Source organism: Pinus tabuliformis, chromosome X (genome assembly GCF_031772625.1).
Source record: "Pinus tabuliformis cultivar Carrire ecotype Pingquan chromosome X, CPIR1, whole genome shotgun sequence".
Lineage (NCBI taxonomy): Eukaryota > Viridiplantae > Streptophyta > Pinopsida > Pinales > Pinaceae > Pinus > Pinus tabuliformis.
Window position 1 is genome coordinate 1475216742 of NC_142308.1, and position 16451 is coordinate 1475233192.

General features: G+C 38.8%; 1 pseudogene; it reads left to right on the forward strand.

Annotated features, from left to right (window-relative positions):
* The first annotated feature begins 707 nt into the window (after positions 1-707).
* Positions 708-16451, forward strand: part of LOC149145573 (serine--glyoxylate aminotransferase-like) — an 85072-nt pseudogene continuing 69328 nt past the window's right edge.

Below are 16451 nucleotides of genomic sequence, written 5' to 3' on the forward strand. Positions count from 1 at the left end.
TGCAGCAGGGACTCATCTGATATAGACTTTTTTCTTTGATGGTCCCATTGGCTACCTCAAAGAGGTGAAACTCTAACCCGAGGAAATTGAATGTTCTCAAGGTGTCGAAGGCCCAAGTCTTAACGAGTTTCCCTAAAACTCAGGAAGGGATGAGCCTTGATCCATAAGTCAGCAGAAAGCCTGGAACAAGATCTTGATAAAGACAAAAGTGAACTACAGGTTTATAGTTCACGAGTTCCAGCTACTCCAATATCATCACTAATCCATGTAGTCTATATTCTAGTTTTGTTTAAGGTTTGCCCATAATTTCTAATGCGATTGCACTGCCCTTGCCTAGGTATCCCATTATTGTTCATGTTTGTTGCACCCACAGAACACCAACAATATTAGCTACAATGCCATGATTTCAAGGACAAGAATATTGAGTTCCTGGTTCTCAAAACCTTACATTTTGGATTTACATTTATGAGCTTAAGGATTCATGGAGATAGGTCATGAACACCTGCTATAATGTTTACTACTGAAACAAAAACACGGTTAATTAGGACCGCCTTGGATTGCATACAGAAATTGAGAGCCTACATTCACATCAAGGGTGAGGCTCATATGTACTTGACTAAATTATTTGAAAATACAGGAAAATCCCTGGGAAGCAGTTACAAGATCAAACACTTAGTATTTTTTTATTCCAAGATCCAAAGTAAAAGATGGATCATTTCTGTGGACCAAAAAGAAACCATCTACTTGTTCGAGGGCATGTCAATATTCTAGAACTTGTTCTCTACGCTATGAATAGAAACAATGAAGGCTACCGCTCTCCAGTAATTCCAACTCTTACAAAGAATCTTCCTGAAGACATAAGAAAATATTCAAATCCACCTCCGGCACTTCTTTCTTAATTCCTACCACAGGTATGTCTAGTCTTTTTTGAATTATCATGCTCATCTCAAGGGTTTGACTCTGACTTGCCTCGTTTTAGATTTTTTTGAATGTGTGTTTATCTTTTATTTCTTTATATATATATATATATATATATATATATATAGATATATATATATATATATATATATATATATATATATATATATATATATATATATATATATAACTTCATTAGCAGGGAAGTTTTATGTCCACATTGTATTCCTTCAAACAATTTTTGCTCAAGTGCCTTCCTAGGGATTTTTTGGATTCTTCCATCGAGCTTTACGCCCTATGTTTCTTTTTATCTTTATTTTGTCCAATTGAAGTCTATGTATGTATGTGTAATATAATTCTATTATTTGTACTCAACTGCTTTCCGGTCCAAAAATCCATCAACCAAATGCAATAATTTAGGGTAAATATCTTATCTTTTCCACCAAAATGCAGTAATTTAGGGTAAATATCTCATCTTTTCCACCAGAAATGCCCCTTTTCTCTTTTCAAAAATTAGTGTTTGCCCTATTGAGTGTATGTACATAAGTATTAATATCTGATCAAATTAGCACTTATAGGTATTCAAAACCTCAAGGTACACCATCCCCGGTAAGGAATCGACCTTAGATTGTGCAACCTCTGAGGGTTTTATGATCCAGACGTATGCATGAATGAACCAGAATATAGATATAAACACAGAGATGCAACATAAATAAATCTCCATTTCATTAATATCAAATAACTTAAATACATTTACATATAGAATGGAAATAAACTAGCTCAGGCGATGGTAGCTTATCTTGGCGGCTACATGCTCTAAACTATGTTACAATGAGGCTCAAGGGAATTTTTATTATTGAACAACAAAGGGAGACCCTAAACAACCAAAACCTTAACCCTAGGAAATGGAATGCCAAGAGTCTGTGGGCCCAGTTTGGGTTAGTTGGACAACCAACTTCCTGGGGTCACAACTTGGTCATATGATCTCTGTTTCGTGTGTACGATACCTTGTTAGAAAGGCCTCTTTGAGTACTATAATTATTGTGATAGGCCCTTGCCTTTGCCTTTGGGCCTGTCGCGGACCTCAAAAAAATGCCATTTACAAGGTGAAAACAACTCCAGAAGTTCAAGACACAGAAAACTGCTAAAAATAGTAACTTGTGTTATAATCAAGGAAATCGATGAAACTAGTTGGAGGTCGAGGTGGAATAGGTAGGTGGCTACCAATGTCCACATGGATAAGTCCTCACCCCTTAGGAAGTAATGGTCCCCATTGCGTGCAGAGCCTCCATTAGGTGAGGAAATTTCTGTTGGACCTGGTTCGTGGTGAACCACTTGCCCTAGTGAAGGAGTTGGTCTAATTTGACAACTCAATATAGATGAATCTTCTATTGATGAGTGTTCTTGATATTTTTGTCCATGATCCTATCATTTGTGGCCTATTGATACATCTTGGGTTGAGATTTTTTGGTATCATCTTCTCAATAATGTCTGATATGTCCAACAATGGGGAAAAGTATGGTTGCAGTTGGTCCACATTGAATATTATGTGCAGGCCAAGGAATGGAGGAATGCTAAGCTCGAAAGCATTGTCTCCTATAGAATTACTGATGGTTTAAGGACCATATCAGAGCATGCGAAGCTTGCAGTGGGCCCCAATGAGATGCTCATTCTGCAAGTGTAACCAAACTTTGTCGCCCACCTAGAACTTGTGTGGAACCCGATGCTAATCTTGACGTTTTTTGTACTTAGCACTTACTCTATCCAATATGTGATGGACCTACTGATGGACATTTTGAATGCATTCAATGAAGTTGGTATCTATGTCAGCTTTGAACTGGACATGAGTCGAATCTTCCTGAGTAATTGCAAGTGGTATGGAAACATCAATTGACCATAATATTTGGAATCCAAACCCCACCTAAAAGGGGTTGTGGACAGTTGAGCTATGAAAAAATCTATTATAGCAATGCTAGACATACGAGAGGATTTCATCCCATGTGTGTGGATGCTTCGAGTTGTACATGCACAGGATGTGCACAATCATCCTATTGTCGACCTCTATTTTTCCATCGGTTTTGGGGTGGAAGGTCATGGAAGTAGTGAGTTTGGTATCCAACAATGACCAGAGGCTTGACCAGAATGTACTTAGGAACCTTTTGTCCTAATCTGAGATAATAGACTGTGGGATCCAAAGGAGTACCCATATTTGTTCAAAGAAGAGTTTGGCAATGGCTTCTGTTGTAATACTCTTCTTGCAGACTGCTATAATTGCCATCTTAGATATTTTTTCGACGACCACAAAAACACAGTCATTGCCATGCTTGCTAGAAGGAAGGTCTGACATGTTATCCATGGAGATGGATTCCTAGGGTTATCTAGGAGTAGGCAAAGGAGTATACATGCCTTGCTTCTTAATTGTAAGTTTGGTAATAACACAGAAAACACAAGATCTAATATAATTCCCAACATCATTGATGGGCCTCCAAATTAGAAACAAATTAAGGCCAATCTAACCTTTATTAGGAACATGAAGCCTTTGATTTTATGACATTCACTTCATTACATCAGATCAACGAAAGAAGGACACATTGCATATTGCAGATATAGAGCCAACACCACTTAAGTTTGTACGAACCCAGGGTTGATAATTTAAGTTGGCAGCCTTGAGAGTTGCAGCATTCTTGTTCCAATATTGGGGCTTATCAATCATGTTGAAGCTTCGACCAATAAAAATACTTCTATAGCATTGCCACTATAGTATGCCTCCCAAATCATCTTGGCACATTCACTTGAAGGAACACAAAGGTGTCCTAGATGACATAATAGTGTGTCCTAAAGGTGAAAGAATGGAACTTTCTTGCCTTCTAGGAGTATCTGGTATGTCGTGCTGAATTCTAGATCACACTTGTAAAGATGCAGCCATCCTAAATTCTCATGTCCACAAGAATCGAGCATAGTGGTCAACGTTGTAACCAATGACTGGTTGAGGAAATATTCAACATTATCAGTGTTTCCCTTCTTGTACTTAATGTTGAAATGGAATTGTTGCAGCTATGTGGACCATTTCTGATGGAAATCATTACACAAATTTCCTTATGTCGGTATGAACTATAGGGTTCGGTGGGCTATGCAGATGACTGTTTCTTTCCCTAGAATGTAATACTTCCATTGTCAGTAGGCTTGCATAATGGAATGCACCTCTTTGTCATGGGTGGGATACTTTCGACTGTATCTAAGTGTCTCACTGTGATATGCCAATAAATGCCCCCATTGAGTAAGAACTGCACCAATAACATAGTCAAATGCATCTGTCTCAATCTCAAATGGTTGTTACAAGTTTGGTAGTGTGAGAACTAGTGCAAAGAAGAGGTGATGCTTCAACTCAACAAATGCCTTTTGTTGGGATTCGTACCAAAAGAACTTTGCTTCCACTCCGCCCTTGGTGACTTGACTCAAAGGCCAAGTGATATGAGAGAATCCCAACATGAACCTGTGATAGAAATTGGCAAGACCCAGAAAGTTTCAAAGATCTATTAGAGTGGTTGGGGTTCGCTAATCCCGGATAACTTATATCTTGGTTGGCTCCACATGCACACATCGCTCATTGATGATGTACCCCAGATATTGAACCCGGTTCATACCAAAAGTGCATTTCTCCAAATTGGCACACAATTTGTGTTATCACGGGAATTGGAGGACTTGTTGAATTAGTGTAGGTTCTCTTCCAAACTCTAGTTGAAGATCAAGATGTCATCCAAATACAATACCATGGATAATTTGTTGAAGGGCAAATAGATTTCATCCATCAGCCTCATGAAGGTTCTGGGGGCATTTGTCAACCCAAAAGGCATGACCAGCCATTTGAAAAGTCCCTCCTTGGATTTAAAGGAAGTCTTCCACACATCGAAGGGTTTGATTGGTTCCTAGTGATAACTTGACTTCAAGTCAATCTTGCTGAAATATTTGGACCCCTTGAGCTGGTCCATAAGGTCATAAATCTATGGGATTGTATACCTATTCTGGACAATGATCTTATTCAACACCCAATAGTTAACACAGAGCCCCCAATTTCTATCCTTCTTCTGTACCAACACTATCGATCTCGCATAAGGTGATGAACTTGGCTTGATGTGCCCTTTCTAGAACAACTCTTGAATCTGCCTCTTTCTTTCATCGTTCCCCATAATAGAGCATTGGTAGATTGGTCCATTGGGTAGTGGCACGCTTGTGGTCAGATCGATGGAGTGCTTGACCTAACAATGTAGGGATACCTATGTTAGTGAGGTGAAGATGTCACTATACTCCTCCACAACCTTATCCATTTTTTTCTGCCATACGAAGGATCCATGTCTAGAGGTTGTGGATGTGGCCACAATCTTCCTCTTACTCTGAGGGAAAATCATAAGTAAGACAAATTTCCTGATCTGGAAAATGATCTTATTGTAATTTTTATCTAATATCAAAGAAAGTGTGGTAGGCAACACTAGCTCTAGTACCCTGTACAATTTCTGACCCAAAGTAATAATAATAGAATGAGGTTTGTATTCATAAACAACATGATGCTTTCATATGTATGGTTGACCTAATAAAACATCTCATACTTCCATAGGGAAACATCACACAATACCTCATCTACAAAGGGCTTGATGTTATAAGGCAAGTTGAACTGTTGGCTGACACGGAAATCTCACCCTTCGTCGAGCCACCTGATGGTGTATGGTTGTGGGTGCGTCTCCTTTGGAAACCTTAATATCTTAACGACCTCAGTTGAGATCAGGTTATTCAAGCTCCCACTGTCAACGATGAATTGCACTGATGAACCCTTTACCCACATCTGCGAGTGGAAGAGGTGCTCCCCCTCCTATGGATCCTCAAGTTCCACCTTTTCGATCTTGGTGGTGGTTATTGTCACAATGGATTCTGTGCTAATGATCTACTTTCCTTTGTCGGGTTCTGACTCAGAATCAGAGCATGCATCTACCTCTGAGTCTTTTAACTCAGCCACTAGTGCCTTTTTTGCGCAACATTCATTCGTGTTGTGAGTGGGAGTTTTTTTCGACCTATTTGTATTTCCCTTGATGTCACCTGTTGAAGTATGTTCTCATGAGTCCTTATGTATCATCTTGAGTCTATTGTACACTTTTTGAGGGCTTTCATGCTGATGTAAAATGTTTTCATAAGTCGTAGAAGGTCTGTAGAAGTGTTTTTATGAGGTAATAATGCCTCATGTGAAGATGAGCTACATGTGTGTTAGAGGGCTAGTCGATGATGTGTATAAAGTCTTGTTGATTTATGAAGTTGGTTTCTTGATGTCAAGTCAGGCTTGGAAGGATGGTTTACATGTATTATCAACCCACTGAATCTTTGTTGAAATTCTGAGGGATAGGACTCTTGTTTTAGCTTATGCTCTGCCTCATTCGCATGGATAAAGGCTTGTGGGAGTGACTGAAACTTCCCAGTCGCGGGCTTGTTGTTATGGGGGTGACTGATCAGATCTATTATTCCTCTCAAATCCATAAATATTTCCAATAAATCTCTTACTCCAAATCCAACCTCTCTAATCCCTCCCATCTTGTTGGCTAGATCTCTATTGTTAATTTTAGGTACGTTCTATGCTTAGAGCAATTTATTTCAATTTTCACAGTTAGCTCAATATATTTTCCAAATTAGCAATCACATAAGCATAACAGTAAATTGCAAATGGAACATAGACATAAATCGTAGAAGATAAGCCAAGACAAGAGGACACAAGATGTGGCTCTAGCCAGGGACAAACCCCAATTTGGGGAAACCCTTGATCAATTCTTCTTATATGTATTTCAATAATTTAGCAGAGAGAGAGAGAGAGAGAGAGAGAGAGAGAGAGAGTACATTTACAATAGAAGTCAACACTTTGACTTATAATAACATAGATCATCTCTAAGGAGATGATACATGAGGTAGTTGAACTCAGTTGAAGACATGTTGCTTTAGCTGGTTCTCCAAGGTAACTCCATCACCTATCATTGTGTTGCACCTCGGCATCATGCTGCACCCATCATCACTATGCTGGACTTCATTACCATGTTGCACACATCATACTACTGCACCTTCCGGTACTGCAACATCTTGTTGTACCTTATCATCTTGCTGCACTTACCAATGCTACCTCATCCTATACCTTACTATGCCCATCATGCTGCATCCCATTGTAGCATTTAATATCACTATACTATACTAGCAAGTGCAGCACACAACATGCTACACTTCACATTGTCATGACACCCATCATTGTGCTGTAACATTTCACATCATGCTGCCCCTTATCACAATGTTGTCACTACTCATATTGTTGCACCATGATTGCTTGTTGTCCCATGCAAGCACCATATCCTTGTTGTCCCATCTACCATGCTCCACCATGATTGCATTTGTTGCACCTTGATGTTGTTGCTGTCTCGTTGTGCCATCATTGCACCACGCCATTATTGTTGTCCCATTGCACCATGACCTTGTTGTTGTCCCATTGTAAGAATTTTTGTGCCTGCACTTTTGATTAGGGCATGTGCCACTACCCTTAACCCAACACACATCAAGACTAGCCCTCTAAATGACAGCGACCTAGCCAAGGTAGAGTGTTGCCTCCTCATGCTACTGTTTTGGGCATATGGCAACCTCTCAAGTCTACACGCAACCCTGTTTTGGAGTGGCTAGGCTTTAAGCCTACCACAGATCTCTGCGGCACCCTAACAACCCTCCAAGACAGTCAATCCTTACCTTTTTCTGCCCTTAACCAATCCACAATTCTTCTTTCCTAACTCAGCCTCCATGCAAGTGTAAACAATCCTGAAAATACATCCGCTACACCTTCAGAAACTCAACCTTCAACCACATATTTCTCCTACACTGTCCCAAAATCTCCTTGGCCTCCTTTACAGAAACTCATTCCTCCAAAAGGCCCATGAATTTTTTGTAGCTAAGACCTATTTGGATAGCGTATAGGTGTTTGCAATTAGGGCTCTTTCTGTCACTGCGTCTAGGGTTAGATTTCCCCTCTAGGACTGTGGCTAGGGCATCCTCCTTAGGACTACGGCTAGGGCATCCTCCTTAGGACTATGCCTAGGGCTTCATCATCTAGATTTATCTTACCACTAAAACCCAGAACAAGTGGGCATAAATCAAGAGTGAAGTGTGTGTTGAAATGACTATCAAGTCACCTCCTTTTGTATTAAAACATTGAGCACATGTGTGGGTTATTTGGTTGCTAGCCGACCTTGACAAATTGGCTTATAACACAAATAAATTCATAACTTCATGAATACTTATCGGAATCGGATGATATTTAGATCAATCTTACACCTCTCGATGAGAGGAGTCCAAGAAAAATATCACCTTCCATAAAATAAGATGACCAACATGGACTTTAGCCCTAGTTTCCAATTTTAAAACTCCCTCTCAACTAGGGAGAACTCCATCTGCTGATCCATCTGCCAAACTGTACTATCTCTACCAAAAGTGGCCTACAATGCTCTGCTCTTCTCTTCTTTGCTCTGCTTTGATGAACCATGAAGAAGAAGAATTTATCGAGAATGTCTCATACCATTCTCTATTGACCCGAAGTCAGTTCCATATGAAGAGAGTGTGTCATACCACTCTTACTGATCCAGATCAGTTCCAAAAGAGAGTGAGTTATGTCACTCTTACTAACCTGAAATCATTTTCATTGATCCCAAATCAATATCAAAAGAGAGTGTCTCAAACCACTCATATTGAGCCCAGATCAGTTTCATTGATCCCAGATCAATGGAGGTCATCCTAGCATATGAATTATGGTAGATACAATGATGCATCCATCGATAGTACTACTATGGTCCCTAACCCCATTTCCTTGCTCATTGACCAGATGAGAGGTACTTCCCATGAGTCCCAAACTACATGGGTAGGATGCCTCGATAGGAGAACCACTCATCCTGTCCATAAGTTGCCACAGGGTATCACAGGGGAAGGTTGAACCATTCACCCTATACACATCACACCATTAGGGGAGGGTGAGTTGCCATATGGTCGCTTGTTGCTCGAAGAAGTACCCCAAGCCCCCTGAAGCTCCCAAACCTCAATGTATGCATCATATAAGACCCTCATAAGAGGGTCTCTCAATGACTCCAAGTCATTCTAGAAAGTCACAAATTTGACCTTTCCTCAGGGCTTCGACAAAATGTCTACGACTTGCACATCAGTCCCAATGCAATGGAGCCTTCTTGCTCATCGATGTACCATATCCCAAATAAGGTAGTACATGATGTCTATATGCTGGAGCAATTATAGAATACGATATTCCTCAATAATTGAATCTCCCTCTGGTTGACACAGAAGATCACGATGGTATCTATCATGTGTACAAAATAGCTCATTGAAGAGCTTCCATAACCAAGCATCTTCACGCGAGGTCATACTCGTAGCTATGTATTTGGTCTTAGCAGTGATTATAGAAACCAACTTATGCTTCCTGATCATCCAAGATATTGAAGCAGAACCCAAAAATAACCAGCACTCAGAAGTGCTTCTTGTGATCCTCCACACTGCCTGCCCAGTCAACATTTGAATAATTATGTAGCTTCACATTTCCAGCAGTGTATCTCAATCCATGAGAGATTGTGCCTCAAAGATATCTCGAAGATTCTTGGCACTAATCCAGTGAGGCTCAACCAAATATGAGCCCAACATGCTAACTGCGAAAACATATATCCAAACGGAAGTTCACCAAGAACATCAATGTGAATGAGTTTATGAAACTCAGAGGCATTTCCCAAATTTGGTCCAGCATGACTACCACCAACTTCTGAAAGTTAAGCTCCATCGAGATAGTCATGGGCTTGTAGTTTACCATTCCAAATCTGGAATCCAACTTCCTCTTACTTTTGCAAATGAGAGGGTCTACACCTGTCAGAAAGAGGTCATCCTCAGAAGGTGTCGGTATGAGAGATCTATCATCAACAACCTTCAAGCAATGGTTTGGATCGGCTTCACTCCTAGTGAATCTCAGCTTCATCAGACAACTATCAATCCTGATGATGAACCACACTCACAGGTTCGAAAAGAGTCAAAAAATATATTATCATGTGATTTAAGCCAAATTTTTTTTCGTAAATTTAATATGGATCACAGAAGCCTCAATTCAACAAGCTATCAATCCTCTCATACTATGCCTAGGGTGTTAATCCATAAAGGGATTTCTTCCACCTATATACATGAGATTCTCGTTCTTGAATCTCAAACCCTTCGGGTTGTTCCAAACCTGTGAACCTACTACATGAGGGGAATGGTGCCCTTGTAATATTTTCCTTCGGTACATCTCAAACATGTACCTTCATGCTCTTTTTGAATTCAGGCATCCCTGTCACCATCTGAATCACATCGGGTAGGGCCCCATAAAGTAGACCTATGGTGCTATAGATGATATGTGTCAACTGACATGGTCCCCAATGGACTTCCTGCAACTTGATACAAATTGGCAACCTTGAACCCATGAGTAAAAGCATCTTTGAAAATTTCATTTTCAAACATGTACCTTTCCATCGATGAATGCCACCCTGAAACCTTTGACTTCCATTGCTGAAATGGATACCAGGTCCTTCTTGTGATCAGGTACATAAAGAGATTCTCATAAATGAATCGAGTTACCCTCATTCAATTTAGGGGTAACATTCCCTACACCCTTTCTGGGATAGGTGGTATCGACTCCAAGTATAATCCCACGATTGTTTCCATATCTACAAAATTAGAGAGAGCACCCTTCTATCTGATGAAGTGCCTTGAAGCACTACAATCAATAAGAAAGATTCCCAAAGAGTTTGAAGGAGAGGGCCAATATAATGCTTCTTTATCTTATTAGAGACAACATTTGATTCTTCATACCTAGGGTTCCTTGCTTTCTTGAAGAGTCGGTCGTTTCCTTGATGACCTGCATTACTTGTCATTCCTCTGATCATTGAATATGTCCCTGGAATGATTGTTATCATCATCAAGTGATGTGTCCCTACCATTCAGACACTCCTTTGGATAATGGCTGAACTTATTACAAACACGACATTTTCCTTTCCTTCCACCCTTAGATCTGGACTTCCCATTGAAGTGATCTTTAGGTAGGCCATTAGAAGCTTCCGTTGTGCCATTTTGATAATATTCTCTACTTTGATTTCACCCTTGGTGAATTTGAAGAGGGATGAGGAATCCATTGATCCTTTTGTCCTTTCCCAACTGTCTTCGGTGATTTCTCTTTTACTCTTGCTTGGGATTTTTCTTCACCTCAGCTCTGATACCGTGTTAATTTTAGGAGTGTTCTATTCTTAGAGAAATTTATTTCAATTTTCACAGTTAGCTCAATATCTTTTCTAGATTAGCAATCACATTAGCATAATAGTAAATTGCAGATAGAGCATAAACATAAATTGTAGAAGACAAGCCAAGACAAGAGGACACAAGATGTGGTGCTAGCCAGGGAAAACCCCAATGTGGGGAAACCCTTGATCAATTCTTCTTATATGTTCTTCAATAGTTTAACAACGAGAGAGAGAGAGAGAGAGAGAGAGAGAGAGAGAGAGAGAGAGAGAGAGAGAGAGAGAGAGAGATAGTATATTTACAACTGAAGTCAACACTTTGACTTATAATAGCATAGATCATCTCTAAGAAGATGATACATAAGGTAGCTAAACCTAGTTGAAGACATGCTACTTCAGCTGATTCTCCAAGGTGACTCCATCACCTATCATTGTGTTGTACCTCATCATCATGCTACACCTCACTGTGCTACATCGTGCTGCACCCATCATCACTATGCTAGACCTCATTACCATGCTAACACATCATACTGTTGCACCTTGTGTTGCACCTTCTGGTATTGCAACATCTTTCTATACCTTATCATCTTGTTGCACTTATCAATGTTGCCTCATCTTGTACCTTACTATCCCACCATGATGCATCTCATTGTAGCATTTAATATCACTGTACTATACTAGCAAGTGCTACACACAACATGCTACACTTCACATTGTCATGATGCCCATCATTGTGCTGTATCATTTCACATCATGCTTCCCATTATCACAATGTTGTCACTGCTCATACTGCTGCACCATGATTTCTTGTTGTCCCATGCAAGCACCATGTCCTTGATGTCCCATTTACCATGATCCACCATGATTGCATTTGTTGCACCTTATTGTTTCTGCTTTCCCGTTGTGCCATCATTGCACCATGCCATTGTTGCTATCCCATTGCACCATGACCTTGATGATGTCCCATTGTAAGCATTGTTGCACCTGCACTTCTGGTTAGGGCATGTGCCACTTCCCTTAACCCAACACACATCAAGACTAGCCCTATAAATGATTGCGGCCTAGACAAGGTAGAGTGTTGCCTCCTCATGTTGTTGTTCTAGGCATATGGCAGCCTCTCAAGCATACACACAACCTTGTTTTGGAGTGGCTAGGCCTGTGGCCTACCATAGATATCTGTGGGACCCTAACAGCCCTCCAAAAAAATCAATCCTTACCTCTTGCTTCCCTCAACCAATCCACAATTATTCATTCCTAACTCAACCTCCATGCAAGTGTGAACAGCCCTAAAAATACATCCATTACACCTTCAGCAACTTGACCTTCAACCACATATTTCTCCCATGCTATCCCAAAATCTCCTCAGGCCCCCTTTATAGCAACTCGTTCCTCCAAAAGACCCATGACTTTGTTGTGGCTAAGACCTATTTGGGAAACATATAGGTGTATGCAATTAGAGCTCTTTCTGTCACTGCGTCTAGGGTTAGATTTCCCCTCTAGGACTGTGGCTAAGGCATCCTCCTTTTGATTGCGGCTAGGGCATCCTCCTTAGGACTGCGCCTAGGGCTTCATCATCTAGATTTCTCTTGCCACTAAAACCTAGAACAAGTGGAGAGAAATCAAGAGTGAAGTGTGTGTTGAAATGACTCTCAAGTCACCTCCTTTTATACTAAAACGTTGAGCACATGTGTGGGTTATTTGGTTGTTAGCTGACCTTGACGAATTGTCTTATAATGAAAATAACTTCATAACTTCATGAATACTTATCGGAAACAGATGATCTTTAGATCAATACTACACCTCTCGATGAGAAAAGTCCAAGAAAAATATCAGCTGCCATAAATAAGATGACCCACACGGAGTTTGGCCCTAGTTTACAATTTTAACATCTCTCCCTTACATTAAAGGAGCCACCAATATCATTTCCAATATTTTGGCCGACAATAACATTAAGACCATTTTCAAACCCCATAAAACTCTCAAACAATATATCATCCAAAGATAATCCTTATCTCATGCAAGGATCAAGTGTCTACCAAATTCCTTGTTCATGCAAAAAATCTTACATTGGCCAAAAAGGTTGGTCAATCACAACCTGGTTTAAGGAGCATATTGCAGATAAAAACCATCACCGGGTGGAAAAATATGCCATTGTTGGGCACTCCTTCAACACTAAGCATCTTATATTTTTTTTACCAAGGTTAAATCCTTGCTTACATCCCTTTTCGTAATAATAAAATCATTAGGGACGCTTTAGAGATTGAAAAGCACCCTAGTAACTTCAACAAGGAAGATGGATATAAACTTAGCCACTCTTAGAAGCTTATTATCCATCAAATCACTCTATAATCTTCCTCTACACCCTCCCCCCTTTATTTACCTTTTATCCTCCCTTACCCTTTTATTTTTCCCTCCTCCCTCCTGGTTTCGTTATTCCTATTGTCTCTCTTTTCTTTATAACATTTTTCATATACTTTTAATTCATTTATTAATAATTATAAATCATTTACGATTAACTTAATTAATACATTTAAACAAATTTAAATCTTGAAGTATAAATCATATAGGCGCCCCAACACCCCCAACCCCCCCCCCCCCCCCCCCCCCCCCCCCCCCTTTCTTAATAATCTTTCTTTCTTTCTTTTTTCCTTTTTGACTGTTTTTATCAATTTTGACCATTTTATTCAATCAATTTTTCTTATTAATTTCACATTTTTAGTTGTTTATTATTAATTTTGACAGGTTTATTCAATTATTTTTAATATTCATTTTAACCATTTAGTACTCCATATAATAATTTAATATCTTTTTGAGTTTCGACCATTTATTTTATTAATTAAAAATATTTATGAACATTACTTTTATGCCTTACCAATTTCTATCTAAGTTTGGATCAGAATTCACCCTCATCATTTGTTTTCTTTCTAGTGCGTGATGATGGGTGGAGTGTCCACATGAAATATTAGATAGGGTAAACATCTATGTAGTTTTTTCTATAAGTTCTCTAACACTATTATGTTGTTGGGTTGTGTTATAATCACACCACTAGGAGGAAAAGGGGTTCCATTCTATTTTACTACATTTTGTTCCATAGATGAGTAGAGCAGCTAAGAGTGGATAGGGTGAGAGAAAATAGAGAATATTTGTGCAATGTACTAGCCCATAGGCATAATGCTCACTTATTTTTACTTATCTCCGTTTTCCATTCATAGAAAGACAGTTGAGCACCCTCGCGTTCCAACTAGATTTTCTCCTAAAAGGCTTCTGAGGTTATATCTCGTCTTAGTCGGTGCTTTGTCAATATTATTTTGTTGTTGTCTATTTTCTACATAAATGTAATTTGCATGCATATGAAATAAATAATAATTAACAAATCCAAAAATCTAAGGATGAATAATCCCTCATAATTTCAGTTTTGTATTCTCAATATATTTTAGTAGATCTTTTGTGATGAATTCTCTAGTGTAATATCCACGATAACTTATGAATCATATTTTTTATAGAGCAAGTTTCTTTGAGTATATTGTGGTGAGTCGTAGGGGATCCATATCAAATAATCCAAAACATATAAAACTTTAGTCATGGATGATCAATCTGTGAGTAACCCTCATGATACCAGAAGGTAGAGGTTTGCATGGATGGAAGTACAAGTCATAGATATAAATCGTAATTTGAGCCTCCTCAAGACAGTCATGACCAATAGTCTTGGGCTATTCAGAGAAGATGCAGGTTATAACTGTTGAATAAAGTGTAACTATGTTTGGTATTTACAAATGTAATTTTGATCTTTGTACTTGTCAAGAAAAAGAAATATTATTTTTGTAAATTATAAGAATGAGTTTATCGCTCATTCCGTAGGTATAGGAAAGTCAAAGAGTCAAATACGTGTAAAGATATCTTCTTGAGAATATAAGAAATGTATACAAGTCTAGAAGAACCCACCAAGACAAGCACAATCCTCGAAACAAGCATGAAGAATTCTGCCTGCAAAACAATGAAGAAAACAGTTAATTCGGCCTAAAAAAGAATATTAATGATAAGTCAGCTCAGAAATAGGGACACATTAGTTCACCCTAACATGTTGGCCAAATATAGAGACATAACACCTATAAATATGTGACTAGAATCACAGAGAGATAGAACTTCATATAACTTCGGATATCTATGAAATATTTCTAATAATTACAATGATATCTCGGACAAGTAATGAAACATTAATCTCAGATACAGTATTTCAGTTGGAGAAGGTGTCTATATGTTTTCGGATAGATATTACAAGGTACACACTCTCACAGTCTCGGAAAAATGAGAAGTGATGGTAGTGACAAGGATGATCTCATGAAAATAAAACACAATTATATTCTCGATAAATATATCAATAGTCTTGGTAACAAGAATGATCATAGTCTCAACATAATGATGATGGAAGGATATCAAAATGACACTCTTTGTCATTATAGTCTCGACATAATTATCAGTGATCTCAATAATACATTCTAGCATTCTAGACACAGTCAATATCTCAGTGAAGTAGCAATGGTGGTCTCAGTCATGATCACTATCTTGGTTCAGCTCGCATGAAAGTATAAAATACCTCATTAACATGGTGATGAAACAATGATCTAGGTGGAAGTACAGGAAATGATGCAACTACAAGAACCTTTGTGGTACTATGATGATGATCTCAGTGAAGAAACAATAATGATGATGATGATCTCTATAGTAAGAAGAGGATTGATGTCTTGGTCTTGGAGTGGCATAGTAGGTCAGGGGTCAAGGTATTGTTATTCATCAATTGGAATCTATATAACAAGAATTTGTGTGTTGGTTTTCCTCTCCAATAGGGAGAGGTTTTGGCCCTGGTAGAATGCCAACTCCATGTGTTCTTTCTCTTTGTTTTGGTATCTATTTTATGAACTAATGAAGACACACTATAATAATAATAAGTGAACATTGGAATAAGAAGGAAAATTGAAAAAACACCTCACAAATAGTTATCATGAATAGAAGAGTCACATTAACTACGTTTTCCCTTGATTCTTCAACATGGTATTATAGCTAAGGTGCTGAAGTCAAAGGAAGGGCAACAAAGAGACATTCAAGAATCAAGTCTCAAACACATTCAAAGATCAAGTCTCAAAGACATTCAAGGATCAAGCTTCAAGAAGGGCATGAAATCAAGGTTGAAGAACTTTGTCAAGATTGAAGAATTAG